This window comes from Calypte anna, chromosome 11, assembly GCF_003957555.1.
Source record: "Calypte anna isolate BGI_N300 chromosome 11, bCalAnn1_v1.p, whole genome shotgun sequence".
Taxonomy (NCBI): domain Eukaryota; kingdom Metazoa; phylum Chordata; class Aves; order Apodiformes; family Trochilidae; genus Calypte; species Calypte anna.
In genome coordinates, this window is record NC_044257.1 from 10969553 (window position 1) to 10987990 (window position 18438).

The following is an 18438-nucleotide window of genomic DNA, read 5'->3' on the forward strand; positions in this document are numbered from 1 at the left end:
ACCTGTAATTTCTTACCAACACACCATAAATACTTAAAGCATGCAAATGCTTTTATAGGGGTTGACAAGTATCATTATCCTCAGCATCAGGGCAAACAAGGCTTACAGTTTCTCAGAACTGGCTTCAGGCAGCTGTCAGGATGCAGGCACAGGACAAGAACCTCTCCAGAGCCAACAGGGAGGATGCACATCCTAGTAGCTCTGCCTACTGGCACACAACACTCATCACCAACCCCCAACTGCATTTGGTCAGGTGCCCATACTTAGACTACAAAGCCAGAAAGGAAAACCAGTCAGGCTTTCTAAGGCTGAGAGCCTCCCCAGTGGGGTGGGCTGCAGCCACTAAAAGACCCAAGCACCTCCTCTATGTTTTTGGCTTTATTGTTTTGCTATTTTTTCTTTGAGGAGATGGGTTTCACACTGAAGTTGCAAAAAACTCCTAATAGAGGGGAGCAGGGGTAGAAAGGGGGAAAGAGACAGAAATAGCCTATTATAACAATATCATTTTAGTTCTTGTTGGCTCATGAATTGCTTATTGGAATTCTTTTTTGGCTGCTTGCCCAGAACAGTTGGAGGAAAAAAACAAAACAAAACAAAACAAGCAGGCAAGCCAATCTTTAGTGAACCCATGAAGCTCCTGTTGGAAACACCCTCCCCTCCAGGGTTTATCCTTTCTAAGAGCAGCTTACCAGACACTGGCTCACTCCTGGTTACTTCAGATTTAGATGGATGGCAATAGCCATAGTGTAAAAACAGATCCAGTGTCTTCCCTCCCAGCAGCTGGGGACCACAGCTCACAGGACATGCTCTACAGGCACTGCACAGTCAATGAAGTTGAACTAGAATCATCAGCTTGAACATCCTACTTATATGTACACAAATCTAACCAGATCCATTTAAATAATACAGAAACTGCTGTCAGTTACCAGTGTAGCAATTACTTGTAGACATTTGTTAAGCCTAAGTGGAAGGCTCCAGCAAGTTTGTTTCATTAACACAGAGACCAGTTTCACTGATGAAATATTTACCCAATATTTATAGACAGTCTCTGAGTTTATTATTGTCTAGTTTTTTTTTCCTCTTCAAAACCACCTTCCCTAAAACAAGGATATTAACTTACTTGTGCCAATTTGTGTCTTTTTCACTTACAACGAAAAATCTTCTAGACACATTTATGCTAGATGAACTACATGACAAGCAAAGACAAAAATATCCCCATGCCCTCCCCAAAATAACCCAAATCACCACAGAACTGGTTGTGAAAACCGCTTGGAAACAGAAAAAACTTGGAAAAGGCTGAAGAACACCTAGATAAGGACTCAAGGTCTTGGCTGCTAAGCACTACACCACCTTGCTTCCAACTCTTAAGCCTCCAGAAAAGAATCTATAGCCCTGAGCTGTATAACTACTCTTTCTGTAAAATACACATGGAAGGTAGGTATCTCTCAATCATTTCAGAGCGGTCAATATATTGAGCTGGATTTTTCCAAGGCAGAGCCTCCAGTGTGTCAGGACATGTCTTACATTTGTTTGAAGTAAAACATGTAACATCAAAAAGCAGCAACTCAAGTCTCAGCAGTAAGACATGACAGCAAACGGAAAGGCTGGTAGAAGGAATGTGTTAAACCAGACCTTCTTTCAGACTTGGGTTCCTCCCTGAATGCCAAAAATAGATGCTTGTGTCAGATCAGGATCACCATTTCAATCCTCCCTTGGCAATAGGTGCTTATGATATCTATTTTGAAACTGGGACCAGTTCCCTTTTGGAAGAGAACTGTGGGTGCAGAGAAAAAGCAAATAATGTCCATTCTTTCAATACAGTAGCCTAACAGTGATTGCATACATCATCAGAAGTTCCCATGCAATGTGACTACCAGCCAGAAGAGACTTGAGACTCATCTTGCATCTCCCAAAAGGGGTCACATCCTTGTGCTTTCTCATCAGAGATGTAAAACTTGCTAAAATGAAGAAAAAGTTCATGGGACCACAATGAAAGCAGGTATGAACAGCAGAAACCTCCTGCAGAAAAGTCACAACAGCTCTGCCTCCCAGACAGGTTGCCTACAGAATTCTTTGATTCTGGCCACTATGTACAGGACTTGGGAAGAAAGCCCTGCTCTCACTGAAGTCCACCTGCTTCAAAAATAGAGCAATGGACTGAAGGCCATGGTTTGAAGGAAGGGATGGAGAACTGACAATTTCTAGAGAAGTCTTGACATCTATTCCTATAAATGGACTTTTATTTAGGCACAGATTTCACTTTCAGCTAAAAGGAAGGCAGGGAGAAAAAGCTGAACCTTTGGACTTACTTAAGCAATGGACTTAATCATATGATTACTTCCAGTAAAGTCAGTGGTGTCTCTCAGACCCAAGTGAGAGTTAAATCAGTATTTATCCACAGACCTAAACACTACATAAAAACCTATTATATCTAGAAAAATGGGAGTAATTTCCATCCTTTGGAAAAGTATTTAGATAATTGAAAGACACTCTAGAAATGCTACATGCATCTTCTTTCAAAAGCCAGGTTCTTCTGACAAAGTTTTAATTGCTTCAGACAAACCATACCTTAAACAAGACTTAGAAAGACAAGCGGGAGTAAGATCCCAAAGTGAAACACTACAGCACTTAGGTGTGACAAAAGACAAGTACCAATATATATATTGAAACAGGTGTGTGTGTGTGTGTGTGTGCATATATACACATACACAAAGCATGGACTACCTTTTACAGGATTAAGGGACTAAGAGACAAGATTCATTATGGATAAATTAATCAACTCATACACGGAAAAATGATCCAAGTCTCTCCTACAAAATTGTGAACTCGAGGGATCATTATCACTTAGGAAGATGATCTTTGTGTTACAACTGGTTTTGCTACAATGTCAGCCTGATGCTGCAAGGTAGAGCAAGTAGAGTAATTCTTGTGTTACAAATTATTAGCAAATGAATCTGGAAAGAAGCAGCAGCATTGGGAAAGCCAGTAACATAATTATGCCATTGCATCAATAGAAGTTCTGGTCATCTTATCACTCTTTCTTCCAGAGGGGCTAATTTGGCTGACTAAATAGACTAACCACTGACCCAGGAAATCCTATATGCATCAAATCATTGAAGACAGTTTTAAATCAGCATAGCCCACAAATACACCCTGTTCTTGCCTCTCCCAGTGTATCCATTTATGACCTGTATGGGATTAAGAAGGGTGAACTGGATCAATTCCGAAGTCTGAATAAAATCAGCCACTTCCACCGTCTTACTCACTCCAACCTGGTGATCATTAAAAACAGTGTATCACAATGATAGACTGATTACAACTGCTCTGGAAACAGCAGCATTTCCTCATCAATGTAGCAGCTGTTAACTTTTAGACCTGACTTTCAGCCATTTTACTGCTCTTGCAAACATGGATACTACATTTCATAAATGCAACAGTACTCACACTTATTAGGCACATACACATTTGATTTTTTCAACTGAAAACAATACCCCTGAACTACATCTCTAGACTATTTTGACAGAGTTTGTGATGTGTAACTTTAAAAAGAAGTGTTAGAGAAGTATTTCAAGCCAGTGAAAATTACTTATCATCTACACACTTAAAGCTCTCCTGTAAAGAAGAGAATTTTGAGTACTAGAAACATAAAACAGATTATATACAAAAAATCCTTTAAAACCTTCATGAGATGTTTTGTTTTGTTTTGCCTGTTTGCAGCAAGGATGATGAAAGCTTTCAAAACATTTGGAGTAGCTGAACACCAACAATCATTCCTTTCCCAAATTACTATGCTTCTGAATTCTCAACACTTGCCAGAGTATGTCTACAACATTCTCTTGCTACTAAACTAAATCAAAAAAGAGAAAGGAAAATGCTCTGCAAATGTGTTTTCTTAGTTGCTTTAAATACACTAACCCTAACCTACTCATATAAATGAAGTGGCTACTATTAGCATATCTTTCCACATGTAAGCTATTCACTTTTTTGTATTTAGTGTTACTGTTCTTGCTCTTTGTGATCTAAAACAGAACCTAATCCAATGCTTACCAATATTTACTGGAATTGGAATATTAGGAAAAAGTAGAAACTTCATACATCTTCATGTTTGCCTTTTCCCCCAACTCGCTCATTGAAAGTCTCCTACTTGAAAAGTATTAAATATTCTGAAATTCATTTTCAGAAACAGGAAACAGGAGTACACAGCAGAAAAACTGACATCAGCACATCCATGTACTGTCTCATGACTCTTGCAGCCCCAAGCTTTGTCATCTAACTAACACAGAGATTTGTGTTTCCATCCCATAACTCCTGTGTTCTGAAAACTGACTTTCCAAATGGTTTCTGGGCTTTCTGTATTTGAGTAGCAGTAGATTCATCACTAGCAGCTGGAGTTTTGCCCAGGAAAACAAACTATATTCTACACTGGAGAGGGACACGATGATTATGCCTTTCATATCCCTCTCATGTTGAAAATTATGGAATTATCAGAAAACTGTAATCATGGAAATGTTAAACTAAGGAGAATGTATTTTTACAGCAAATGAATATAATTATGTTTACCATATTTGGGCCCAAAGTTGGCTGGCAATTCAGTCTGTATATAGACAGCAATATCTGATTCACTGTCACAGGATATGAATAAACCAGAGCAATCCACTGTGAATAACAGTCTTCCTCCTAGAATAAGACTGAACATTAGTGTGTACCTAATACTTCAAAAGCATCATATAATACTCCTGCAAATAGCAATTTCAAAAAAGTAGTAGCTGAATAGTCCAAACAGTAATTCTAAAAATCTTTCTTGAGCTAGATCTTTTGATTTTAACAAGAGATATAACTGTATAAAAGTTGTATTTCTATAAGTCAATGGTTTTTAATGTATTACATAATGTAGGACTAGTTTCTGTAGCTGATGAAGGAACTGTGGTAACAAGCAACTTGAGATGATAAAGATAAAAAAGCATAAGTGTAGCATGCGTACTTCATAACCTTTACTCACTTTTTCTAATCAAAAAAGCTGCTTGTGTGTCTTGGGCACAGCACTCTTCTCCTCATTAAGATCAGAATTCCTAAGTCTTAATTACATATAGAAGAGATTTTAAAAATAGAAATAATTCATCCTCCACAGTTGGGGTCAAAGGATGATCAGTTGTAAGATCAAATGCAGCAGTTTAAAAATCTCTAATGCAAATCAAAAGGGTAAAATACAGCCAAATCTTCCAACTATAACCTTTCCCCCTTCAAGAACACCCAAAACACAGCACTTATCTACTTGTTCTGTCTGCTTTAGGCAGTAGACAATTTTAAAAAATCCTTCCTGGAGCTGCTCAATATTCTGCAAATTCAATTCACAACTCATTCAATTACAAGTTAAGCACCAGAGACAAAAGAATTGTACTGGTGCCCCTCTTCCATCATCCCACCTTCACCACAATGGCAATAGCTTACATCTTAGAGATTCCAGTATCTACCCTCTTCTACTGCTGCTTCAGTAATCCTGCTTTCTATTTCAGTCCACAGAATAATTTGTTGCCTTTCATCCACACAATGTAAATGCCAAAACAGACTACAGGTCAACTTAATATCAAAAAGCTGCAGGCTGAGGAATGCTGGAGCAATCATACGTCTTCTGCATCCACTCCTTACACTGACACTGCTATATAAAATGTCTGGGTTTAAAAGCAATTAGTTACCTGGTTTTTGCATTTTGTATCTTCTTCCTAGGAAGGCAAGCTTACATAAAGTTATTGTCCTTATTTAGGAATTTTATTAAGAAAATATTTTAATGTTTTAACAGACTTGTTTTCCCGCTCCTTTAAAAACAGAGTTAACACTCTTAGTAAGTTTCTTTCAACACAAAGAAATTTACACTTTTGGAAAATCAATTTCAATCTTTATATCTAGTGTAGATGCTACCAAGGCATATAAATAACTTCACACAAGAGCTACTTGCTAACAAATGCATACATGGAATTCTGCTGGCAGGTCTCAGCAGCACACACAGCTTCCCTGGCTTCCAGCTTTTAGCTGCTACATTAAGTATACAGCATGGAAAAGCATACAACAGTCAAACTTATGTTCAGATAAATACTTACATGATTTGAATGATGTAGTGTGACTTTTCCTTTTAAATAAGCACTGTTCTTAAGTTAGAAATTATTCCCTAAAGAATTCTCCAAATATTTCCCAATAAAATTATCAATTGTTAAATAATAAACAATTCTAATTTACAACATATAAAGCAGAGTCAGACCACCCTACCATGTCCTGAAAGTAGAAGTACTGATGGTTTCACATAAACTAAGCCCTCAATCATGGGAATTATTTCTCTCCACATTATGTGCCAAAATTTCTGCACTGAGTTGTGCAAGGAATTTTTTGCCCAGCAGAGTACACAATGGGATATTTATCCTGGTTATAATACATATTGAAAGAGAAAAATACTTTGGTTTAATCTATGAGACAAATTCACATGATGTGATCAATCTATTCAGTAGAAATCAAACGTCTAACAGCAGACCAGCAGACTTTTAAGCTTAAAACTTTTGTTAGATCTTTATGAAAACTCACACACATGTATCAGTACAAGATCCTAACTTCATAGCTAATTAACTACATGCAGTGGTTAAATCAATATTCCTTACAGAGCTGAATTTTGTCCACAACTAAAGACTGAAAAGAAACATTTTAAATTCTAAGAGGTATTTTCTCATGTGTCAGTTACACTCAAAAATTACTATCAACATGAAAGACTAGGATTACATTAAATGATGATTAGGTGATTTAAGCCATGCTGACACTCCTTCCCTGTAACTTACATTGACAAAGGGCTTTCTGCTGCAGAAACTGCCACACAGAAAAGTTCTGACAGCCATAAGACACTGCAAAGATGCCAAACTCATTTAAGCAATATTTCAATACCAGCTGATGCATCTATTGCAGATCTGACCAGTCCCCTTTGAAATATATTTCCCGAGTACTGGATTTAGAAAAAGCAACCTTTTCAGCACCAGGACTGTCTGTGCAGAGGATGTGCTGACAGTCAAGGCCACCCCACTGGTGCCAAGCACTGCCCAAGACTAATCTGGCACCAGCCAGCAATGGTAAGGAGAAGGCTACAATACTCACTAAGCATCAAGCTGTCTGGCCATTTCTACTTTATATATTGCTACAACACCCCTCCAGACACCAATCTGGCCCCTGTTGGATTTCCACTCTTCTCCCATCCCCCAACCAGGCTCCAAACCTTGAAGTAACCTTGTTCCCCCGAGAGACAGCTCCATGCCTGAAATGTAACCTCTAATCTTATTTTCTATTTCTAGCGTACAATTCACGACCCTTATCCCAATTTTTTAAATTAAATATCCTCCATGTTGCAGACTCTGTTTCCTATAGTCGGGATAGCTCACAGAGTACATCAGGATTTACAACCATATGTTTCTTGTTGAGGACAATTTTACATTACTTTTAAGAGCATTAGAAACATCTAGTATTTACACAATATAAGTTTAAAAGCCTTCTCTAAAAAAGAGGTTTTCAATACTACTGTCAGTACTCAACTGCAGTAGAACAGCTTTATCTGCTTTAAAGACCTTAAAATACAATATACCTGCACTTCAGAGAAGTTTGCAAAGTAAAGCATCAACTTCCAGTAATTATTGATACTTGAAGAGTATCTAGACATGAAAGTCTTAAAAATAATAGGAGTTTATTACAAAGGAAGTCTTCTCATCTGACACCATCTATTTATGAGAAGGACTTGCTTACACTTGTTTTTTTCAACAACAAAATGTCATTTGTTTGCCATCAATTCTGTAACATTTGTTACACAAACCAAATTAAAATAAAAGTGGCCAACGGGATCAGATGTCTACTCAGGCTACAATGGAAGTAGTCAAAATTTATGCTTATAATTAATTAGCACTATTCATATCCCCCTTTCAATTTTTTTTTTCAACTACACCCAATCTGTGCAGTCACTAGGGCAAAATGTTCCTCTGTACACAAATCTTCCCACAAAAACACTTTGATACAGAACAGCTCCCTGAAAAATGGAGTAATACTTTTCTGTCTCCAAAGTGTTGAAAAACAAGAAGTTTCCAGGATGTGTCCCAAGTCCGGAGGTTGCAGTCTGACACAGCTATGTCCTCTTAGAGCTGCAGAGATTTACAAGTACATGAGCGTGTTTTCACCAGCCACATGCTAACACTCTTCTGCCCAGCCCAAAATAAACTATTCCAGTCCCAGAAAACACATCCCCACAGAGCATGGAGGGAACATCTGTCACTGTTCAGCTGGCTGAGTGCTTACCCAGCAGAGAAGAGCTGATCTGGTTACTGTGCATTAATGAATACCCTCAAATGCCTTTATTTATACACAGTGAAAGTAAAAAAAAAAAGTTAATTCCAAAATACTTGTATGCTCATACCAAGCTTGTAGCTAGCACTCAAGTCAAGGCCAACTATATTGCTACCACTTACTCTTGATTAATCAGAAAATTAGGCAACCTGTGATGCTAATAACAAAGATATTGCCCCAAGTACTTCACAAAAATACTTTTAAAACTGTATTTTACACATCATCAGTTACAGGACAACTTGAACACACACACAAAAATTGGAAGAGAAAAATAATCGTTGAACTTTGAATGTTACAACCTGTTTTATTAAATTTATATATACCTTATCAACATGGTTTACAACAAATATGGCTTGTTTAGCATTAGTCTGCAAATGCATTGCACAAGCAGTTTTAATTAGTACCTTCAGCTTGTTCTACTTTCTCTCTCCCACTCCATCAGCTTCCATCCTATTCTCAGCAGGGCATTGTTTGTATTTATTGATAGTTCCACAGAAACTCAACTGTGCAAGTGGGAGAACAGCCTCTAGCAATTAAGAATAAAAGCAGATAACTGAACATAAATCAGACTAGAAAAAAACATGTGAGAACTTTTTAATGTAGCAGAGCTGGATTTTCAAATAGATTGGAAAGCAGTAAGTATAGAAAGTCAAGAGTCACCGCATCAACATAATTATCAGATCAATTTATGAAGCAAAAGTATCAATAAAAGATCAATTGTTATGAAGCAAAAGTAAGCCTGGTAGCAGGCAGAATGCAACCAGAAGCTGCTTCACATGAGATGCATTTCTAGGTGGCTACTGGGGAAGGAACAATACTTTCTTTCCTCAGTTAAAAATAAACAAACAAATAATTACATTGTCAACACAAAAAATAATTGCAAGTCAGAACAGCCTTTCCCTCAGCAAAAAAAAAAATAGGATGTTATAGCATCTTTTAACTGGTAACTTCACTGAATCTTAAGGGTCAGTGTTTGAAAGGTTCTCCACCTCACTCCAAAATGAGGACTAGAAACATCTCAGAAAACCTTACACCAAGGTTCTCATGTCAATAAATGACAGCCACACAAATTTATCATGGCACTAGCAAATTATCTGTAAGTATGTTTTTAAAAGCATACTGCTATTCAAATGGAAAAAAGTATTGTACCACCACTGTCCCACAACCCAGCTACTTCAAAACATTAAATTAATTAAGCATTTTATTACTGTGGTCTCCATAAAATATATAATTAAAGAACATGATCTTGTTTGTAGCTGTAACTATAATTTTAAAAATGTTTTCCCACAGTCTCTACACTTCATATGAAAGCTGCAGAAGCAACTCTGAAATCCTCAGTGAGGACAGTATTAAGAAGGTCTTAAAAACTATTTGCACTCTTGTGTTTTATAAACTTCTGGGAACACCGTGGTTTCAGTCATGTAAGAATCTTCTTCATTAGTCAAAGAATGAAAACCAACTTTTATATTCTGCATGATCCTACAAAATCTATCTCTAGAAATCTCTCAGGGAACACTACAATGAGTAAGCATAGAGATGACATATTAACTTTTACATCTTCTTTTCAAAATACTATAATACATCAAGCCTGTAGTTTTTTGAACAGTAAAAATGTATCTTACTTTTTTCCTTTCAGTTCAACATTGGTCCTATTTTTAATTTCTTTTTCCTTCATCTAGATTCACTCCAGCAAGTTTGAACCACACAGCATTAGAGATGATCCCTCTACTACATACTGAGGTATTTATAGATTTGTTTTTGTCCACAATACAAAATGCTTATTTCCTGCATACACCTAACAATACCTGTTATGTGTACATTACACAATGCATGTTCTCCTTCATTAAAGGATCTGAATTTCAATGAGTCATTTTCTCAAAATTTCCATTCTATAAATAAATAATTACCTTCCTTCAAAGTGTCCAGTAACACTATGCAGCTGGAGCACACCATGCCACTTTTTACATTTTATTAGGAACAATGTGTACTACAGTCAGAACTGGGACTAACCACAATCAGAGTATTATTTGATACGTCAAGGGATTTTTATCCTCATCCACCACTCATGCTGCTGTGCTGCAGGAGAGTTTAAGCCCTGCTTCAGCTGCACAGACACCAGCATACCAAACTGAGTTTAGAACAACAGGAAATCTTTCACATTTTCAGCACAGCAGATTTCTCTCCCCATCTTTCAGCTGACATTCCAATCCTAACTGTGTAATACATACAAACAGGAGTTTTAAATATGAATTAAAGCAAAAGGTAGCAAAAAAGCAGTAAAAGTAAGAACAAAAATAATCTCAAGAAAAAAAGAAGAGTGGCTAGATTCAGCAGCATAAGAAAATTAGATGACTGTGAGCTTAGCAAGGAAACCCATGGTTTTCAACTACAGTCTATCGACATCTCAAAAATCCAGGTTAAACTGTCTTTTAGGGCTCTCAAATGCTATTAGTAAGGCATTCTGCTACATTTTGAGTTGCTGTATGCATATCAGCAAATAATTTTAAACAGAATAGCCACTTCATTTTAGAAATCTTATCTCCTCTTCTAGGCAACATATTATTCTGTCTGGAACAAAAAAATCTTCCCCAGATTGCATTTCGTATCTTTCAGGTGTTTATGCTGGCATTTCTTTGCCTCTGAAGTTGAAACACAGACTCCATTTACACAGGCATTTCTTTGTCTGTATTTTGGACATGACAGTGGGGTTTTATTGGTCAGAAGTGATACTTATGCACTACTAATAAAAATAATTTATATGTTATATTAAGTAATTTATACCAGTAAATCCCTGGATGATAATTACTCAAGAAAAAACATCAATGAAAAAAAGTCTTTTCACATCTAAGTTTTTACCATGTTAATGCAGTAAAAATATGAGTATTTTATCCTCATTTGTGTCAGATTTCGGCTTGTTAATCATAAGTGAATGGAAAGGGGTTTTACTTAATTATTTGTTATTTCTAAAAGATTACATAAAGTAACCTCAATGACTCCCCATTGAGTTTCTTACTATGAGTAGTTGCTTTGCTATGTTTACCATACTCTAGTATGAAGGTATTGAACAAGGAACAAAACCTTTGAGCAGAGAAAACAAACAAGACAAGAAGAAAGCAAGAGAGGCATTTTGGTGTAAGTGCAAGTAAGCCTTAAACACCTGCCACATAACCTACAGCTTTACCACCAGTTCAAGTGGAGGCAATATCTTCCAGAAGTGTAAGTAGCATTTTTTAAAAAAAAAAATAATTTCAACAGTGAAAACAAAAAAACAAAACAAAAAAATTGTGAAAACAATTCCTCCCTTCACATCAACTCCAAAGCACTGGTTTCAAAGTATTCCTTCTTAAAATGATGGTTCTTACCTACAAGATACAGAAGGTCTTATGAATGCTAGAATACCTAACTGTTCCAAGGCAAGGGTATCTTGCATTTCAGAACACATATTGATATATTTAAGCCAACTTGTCAAATTCTTCCCTTCTCTGAGTGACCCTCAATAGCTGCAATTACTATTCTCTGCTTTTTTTCAGATTATATTAAGTGGGTCTTCTGAAGTTACCAGGTTTGGACTATTTCAGATGGAGCACTGTTCCTCACACCACCATCTTTTGGCCAGAATGCTATCTGCCTGTGATTGTGTAAGGTAAGTGAAAAATCAATGAACTACAGGTCTTAAGTCAATTGTGTGATGTACAAGAAGAAGAAAGATAACCTCCAAACATAAACCTTTAGAGACACCTAAATAAGGGATAAGAAGCCCACTAAATCAGCACTACTTTGAGACACGATCTGGTTTATCACATGCTACCAAGCACTATAATCAATATTCACACATTTCTTGTTGCATTATATTTGCTAAGTCTACTGTTCCAAATTACATCAGTTTAGCTTTGCTCAAATTAAGATTCATTTTAGAGAAAAATATTTAGCATAGGCACAGCATACAAGATGCCTTCCTACTTCTGCTTGTAATTATGAGGACTGTATCACTTACAAAACCTTAAGCTAAAAGGAAAAGCATAATCAGGTAGAGCAGAAAATTTCATGAACTATACTTACCCTTTTTCTTGGTATATAATTTAATGTGCAGTGAAAACCAACCAACACAGCAGAGATAAGCAACTCAACACTCCAGTACAGAATGTATCAAATGGTATATGCAAGGAAAATACAATATACTATTTCCCCGAAACCACAAGAATTTTTGGAAATAAACTGCCTCAACCGTGCCAAAAGAGTTTCAGAACTAAATACAGGTACAACTTCTGAGCAGAAAGTCACGGAGTGAAGTACATAATTTTCTCATTTCAGGATACAACTTAAAAGTACCAGTAACAACCCACTTTATCAGACAGAGAAAAGCAACCACTGGGTGCACTGTGAAGCTGAAAAATCCCATTAAAAATGTGAACATTTTAGGAAAAGGAACAAACCAACCACAGTTTAACATCAAGTCAAACTTTATCAGTCACAATAGCAGCACCCTCCAACTCACCAGGGTGAGGGCCATCAAGGCCTTTCAAATGGAACAAATACATAGCAAAAGGTGTTGAAACACAACAGAAAAGAGTCTATTCAGACATTTTCCATCAATATCTAAAGTGCAAGTGATGTAGAAGCACACATTAAAACACAAAATGTCAGCTAAGGACAGGGTAATGACAGGCAGTTCTGAAGAGACCAATAGCAAGATGCTTGTGTTCCAGTATTTTCTCAGAAATTGACTTGAGAAATTTAGTTCAAAAACACACTAAATGGTCACAAAGACATGTCAATGTATTACACATGCAATCAATCTGTGCAGCTGTTTAAGATGAAATTAAACTTAATATATTTTTACCTTTAAAGTCAGAGGAGCTACTCAACCAGGAACTCTGGTACCTGTAAGCCACAGAAATTCACACACTCAAGTATTCAGCATTCTCTTCAGAAAAGCATCAGAATCAAAGACACTGTGAAAGTAGTAACTCTTTTGTATGACCAGTAACAACTTAAATAGCATTAGAGATTCAGTGACAAAAACACCTCCTGATGCTTGAAGAGAATATCTATGCATCTGCAGCCCTCATAGTCACCATGATATGGAAAGAGAAGGCAGTGTGAGAAGAGCTATAATATTTTAACACATGTTCAGGAGAAACATAATTAAGAGTCAAATCACGGTCTGTTACTCATTTGTCTGACTGTATCAGACAATCCTAATCAAATCTTGTAAAACCCAACTGTTACAAAAACTAAAATGGAAAAAGAAAAAAGTCTTTTCCTGCTGTGTCTTCAAAAGAAGAAAATACACTCTTCCCAAAACACATTTCTCTAAATCTTGTGTGTCAACTACAGATTTATTCTATCATACCAATCTATCACCACAAAAATGTAACATTCCTATATAAAAACAAAAAATGTATCATTAGTGGTTTTAAACATATTTCATGTCCAGCAACATCTGCAGAGCAGTAGATTTCACTTACCCAGACCAGAATCTTTTCTAACCACAAAACCAAGCAACAGATTCTTTTCAAAATAGCACAGGTCAGATGCACCACTTTTCCACACGGATAAAACACTAAGTGCACTTGACCAAAGACTGCCAAACTACACCATATGCTGTTCCACAACCCAAATCCCTATTTCAGTTTTAAGATCAAATACTATACTAAAGATAACATTTAAATTAGGGTTGATAACTTAGATCTGTCTAATACCATTACTAAGAAGAACTTGTTAACAAATTTGTGTTAAAAATTCACAGTAACTTTTATATAAATTTTGCTACAAAGATATTTTGTAATAACTTGTCTCAAACTTTACAATATTCTTTCCTCTTTGGACTTGAAATGAGGTCAAAGTACTGAATGTGACATCACAATCTGTTGCCCTGGAAATTATTGCATAGTTAAACAAAGAAGTTTATTATGAGATTTGATAGGATTGTTTGAGAGAAAATACTTTCTTTCTCTTCCTGAAAGAGAAACACAAGACAAACAAAGACTGGAAGCTGAGTAAGGACTCTTCCAACATTTTAACACAGAACCAAGATTATTCCCAGTAACAGTATATGTGGTCTTTTTCAGAATTTTGTGCTATTAAGTGGAGTTTTCACCCAGCATCCCATACAGTTTTCATCAAGAAAAATAAGCCACAATTAAAAGTTCACTTAGACTTGCATTAATTTAGAAAATGTAATTTTCCATTAACCTACCCTGCTATTCTATGCATAAGCTTCAGAGCTTCTCTTCAAAAACAGCCAAAACAGAAACATAAATTGCATTACCAAAACCTTAACCTTGCTTGTATTATAACTTCTGTACCTACACTGGAAGCTGTCCAGAAAAACAGTTAATTTGTACTCTGCTGTGAGATAGCAAAGTATGCCCAGTTTGCTCTCTGTGGGTGAAGAATGCACAATATCCACTGAAACCCCTGCTTTCCTGCTGACAACAGCAGCAACCTGGCAGCCTTGATGATTTCATTTGCACTACTCAGAACTGAATTCAGTAAAATAAAATTCTGATCACTACCAAATCTTACACTGTTTTTTCATTTTCTTTTGTTTTTTATTTAATAAAGGGTTTAGCTTTTAAATTATGCATGCATACTTAGCAGTAAATCTATTTCTTCACACCATAGTAAGAAATTTTTTATTACATCATCTTGTGTAGGAAAAATTATACATCTTATTGCCTTGTTATTTAAATACTTCCGAACTGTGCTGCTCAGCCAAAAAGGCACAAATACCTAATTATGTCCTTGGTAAAAGGCTAAAGCAAGCTTATTCTGGAGCTATGAAACATACAAAGATAAAAGTGGATTCTTTAACAACATATTTGCATAGTTTTAGTTACTGCTATTCTACACCACATAGTCTTAAATTCCTGCTTGGTCATAGAATTGCAGAATTTTATCAGCTGGTGATACTGCTCCTCTTTTCCCCCCTGAAATAATCTCCTATCCTCACAATCTTTTCATCTTTTACTAAACATGAGTGCCTTTAACAAACAATGAAAACTTGCATTCATTTTTGCCTTCATTTGACAAATGTAGTTTCTTCTGAGCATTTGGATATGACAAACTCATTCTTCATTGAAGTTATCCCACAAGAGGCATGCAGAAGAACATATAGATCCAGAAGAATAAAATTTTCAGGTAGCTTTTTCCTCCTTGGATTCTTCCTCCTACTACATAAGCACCATCCAGTGCAAGACTTGCAAATAGAGTTACATTTATCCAAAGTGATACCTAGTCTTTCACTCAAGCTGTGAAGATGCAGACACAAGAAAAGTCTTTCAACAACAAGAAGAGTGTTTCTGTGTCCACCTTTTGTAGTCCCTGTAGCTTTCACTGCTTTTCGGCATTTCTCTTACATGCTGGGCCACATGACAAGAATGTCTAACTACTTCAGAACCATACAGCCAGCTTCAAGTGTTTTTAAGTAACTTTAAAAAATATTACCTTGTACTTAGACTCTTAAGAAGCAACACTTAAAAGATCTCCAGATTTTTCTGGAATGTGAGCTGCAGACATTCAGGTACTTTACCTTTCTCTGGGGCAGCTCTTGTGCTTGGAATCAAACTGTTCTTCTAAGGCACAATCAGCCTGTAATCTGTACAGAAGAACAGGAAGTTCGACTTTCATAAACAACAACAAAAAAAAATACCTAGGAGTATTGCCCTGAAGATCCTAGTATCTGAAAAGATCATTGGATATGCTTCAAAGGATCTAGTTTTACCCCAGTAAACCCAGAGGAACTCCTAACACCACCCAGAAACTCACAAAAATACTAAGTTTATCACCATGAGGTCTACCTGGAAAACTAAAAACACACAGCAACTGACAGGGTTAAAGTTATTTCACTGCTAGATAATTCTCACACAATGAATCACACTAAGAATATGTGTGGAGAAGCAAAGAAAAGGTCCACAGTTCTTTCTTGCTACTCTTCTCCTGCCTTCCCCTTCACAACACATTACATACACTGCTTTCAAGTTCCCAAAATACAGCATGTTAGACTAAAGCATTAAAGAATCAGAGTTAACTACTATTCCTACCAAGAGAAACAGACTTTCCCTTGCATTCGGAAACTGTTCTAGTTGAGTTTTGTTCCATCCCCAGATTGCAGAGTACACTGCAGAGAACCTGTGAGGGATTTTCTGCTATCTGACAGTACTGTTTAGGATCAACTTTGATTCCACAACTAAACAAGAATCACACCTAAGATACTGTTACTAAACAACCATCTGACATGTTCCCTTATAATCTCCATGCCAACATACATGTAGTGTCATGAAAGAACAAACACAAAACATCCAAGCCTGAGAACGGGTGGTTGACAAGGTGGTAAAAGGATCTTCCTGTTGAAATTTCCTAAATAAACTTTCTTTTGCAATGCTATGGCACAGAGATGCTTACCAGAAGACATTAGCTTCTGACAAATACCCTATTGAAAAATGATTACATAAAACAAAAATCACATTGACAAAAACCACTTGAAAAAGCAGAAAGCTGTTAGAAAAGCATGAATCAAAAGCCCACAAAGAGGGAATTCAGCTATGTTGCAACAGAATGAAAATCTAGCTAGCCTGAAATGGAAAATAGGCATCAGTCATTTCATGGAGCAAATTTTACTAAAAATATATACAGGAACTTGTCATGATTTAGGAAGGGATTGTAAAGATGTTTCCTAAGAAAATATTTTCTCTGATGGGACCCTAGCAGCACAAACACACAAGGTAAAAAATTTATTTTAAAAACCACAGACAGCTACTTCATAAAATCTTTTAAAAGTTTTTTGTTTACTCTTTAAGTAATACAGCAAGAAGTCTCTCAACTAGCGCTACCATCTTCTGCTATGAGGGCTTCCCTTCAGAGGGCAAGTATTTATTTCCTTTCTAAAACCAGTTATTCAAAGAAAAGCCCTAGAATTTCCCACTTCAAACCTCATTGATTTGAATGAAGTTATAAGGTGCTTGCCCTGATAAGCTGCCACAGTTACCATTAGATAGAAGCTGATGTACCACTGATGGTGTGCAACTGAAAAAATGTTTAACTTGCCATAAAAGCTTTTGAACATTCCTGAAAGCCTCACAGAGCCTCAGTTACTCCCACCTTGGAGACACCAATACTGATCTTCTCTCAGACACCTCAGAATTAACCCCAGCCACATTTGGAGTACTCCACATTGCCCATCTCAGTCCCTATCTTTCATTCTTCAACTGTTAACCAGCATTTCCAGACCCTCTATTCCACTCACATTCATCTCTTTCTCTTGTACCCCAAGGCTACTCCAACCTGGGCTTCATGTAAAGCTTACGGCCTAATAGAACAACACAGATCAAACCTCACAAATTTATCTTAAGTAATCAACACACTAATCTTCATTAAACACAGCAGAGTAAGAAGAGATTGGTAACTCAAGACCACAGCTCTCAAAATAATTTGTCTCATCACATTAGAGAACTTCAGATCTCATCTTTTTGACGTTACATAGAATATTTTTCTTCTTTTACTAATTAATGTTTTGGAAAAAGTAAAGGGCTGGACTAAAATGGTTTATTCACAGAACACTAGAAGAATGGGATATCAGACCAAATCTGCATGGTTTATTTGGGGGCAGAAGGGATGAATATCTAAACCCCTCCTACGTTAAAATTATCTTGCGGTACACAAACAGCAGAAGAAACCCAACAAAACACAACTACTAGTAGCTTCTTTTCAGTGAGCTTGGAACAAATATTTAACAAATTCTACACAACTTAGAAAAAATATTCTCTCATCCTAACAGGAAAATTTTACAGGTATCAAGAAACAGCAGTTTCTGTGATTTAGATCTGCAGTCCCCATGCAAGATCCCAGCATTGCTTTCAGCCACAAGACACAAAATCTCAACAGAACCTGGAATATGATAGCGCCTGGAGATCACAAGATTGCCTGCAGCATGTTACTAATAAATTGTTTTTACTCAAAGGCCAATGAAGGTTAAGAAAAACTAATCCAGATATATCACTAAGCTCTAGGAGGACCAGAATAATTTTCATGTAGATTTTGTCAAGCCTAGCAGAGCCAGTTGCCTTCTGAGCCAACCTC

General features: G+C 36.6%; 1 protein-coding gene across 5 annotated transcripts in view; it reads right to left on the reverse strand.

Annotated features, from left to right (window-relative positions):
* KIAA0355 (KIAA0355 ortholog) overlaps nt 1–18438 on the reverse strand; it is a 57351-nt gene that overhangs the window by 35785 nt on the left and 3128 nt on the right. For 2 of the 5 annotated variants that reach the window (XM_030457626.1, XM_030457627.1), the window contains exons 2-3: nt 15893–15958; nt 13199–13239 (exon numbers count right to left, since the gene is read on the reverse strand). The exons of 2 other annotated variants lie outside the window; for them this stretch is intronic. The gene's annotated coding sequence lies outside the window, so the exon portion shown is untranslated. The remainder of the gene's footprint in view (nt 1–13198; nt 13240–15892; nt 15959–18438) is intronic. One more of the 5 variants, XM_030457624.1, reaches the window with a different exon arrangement.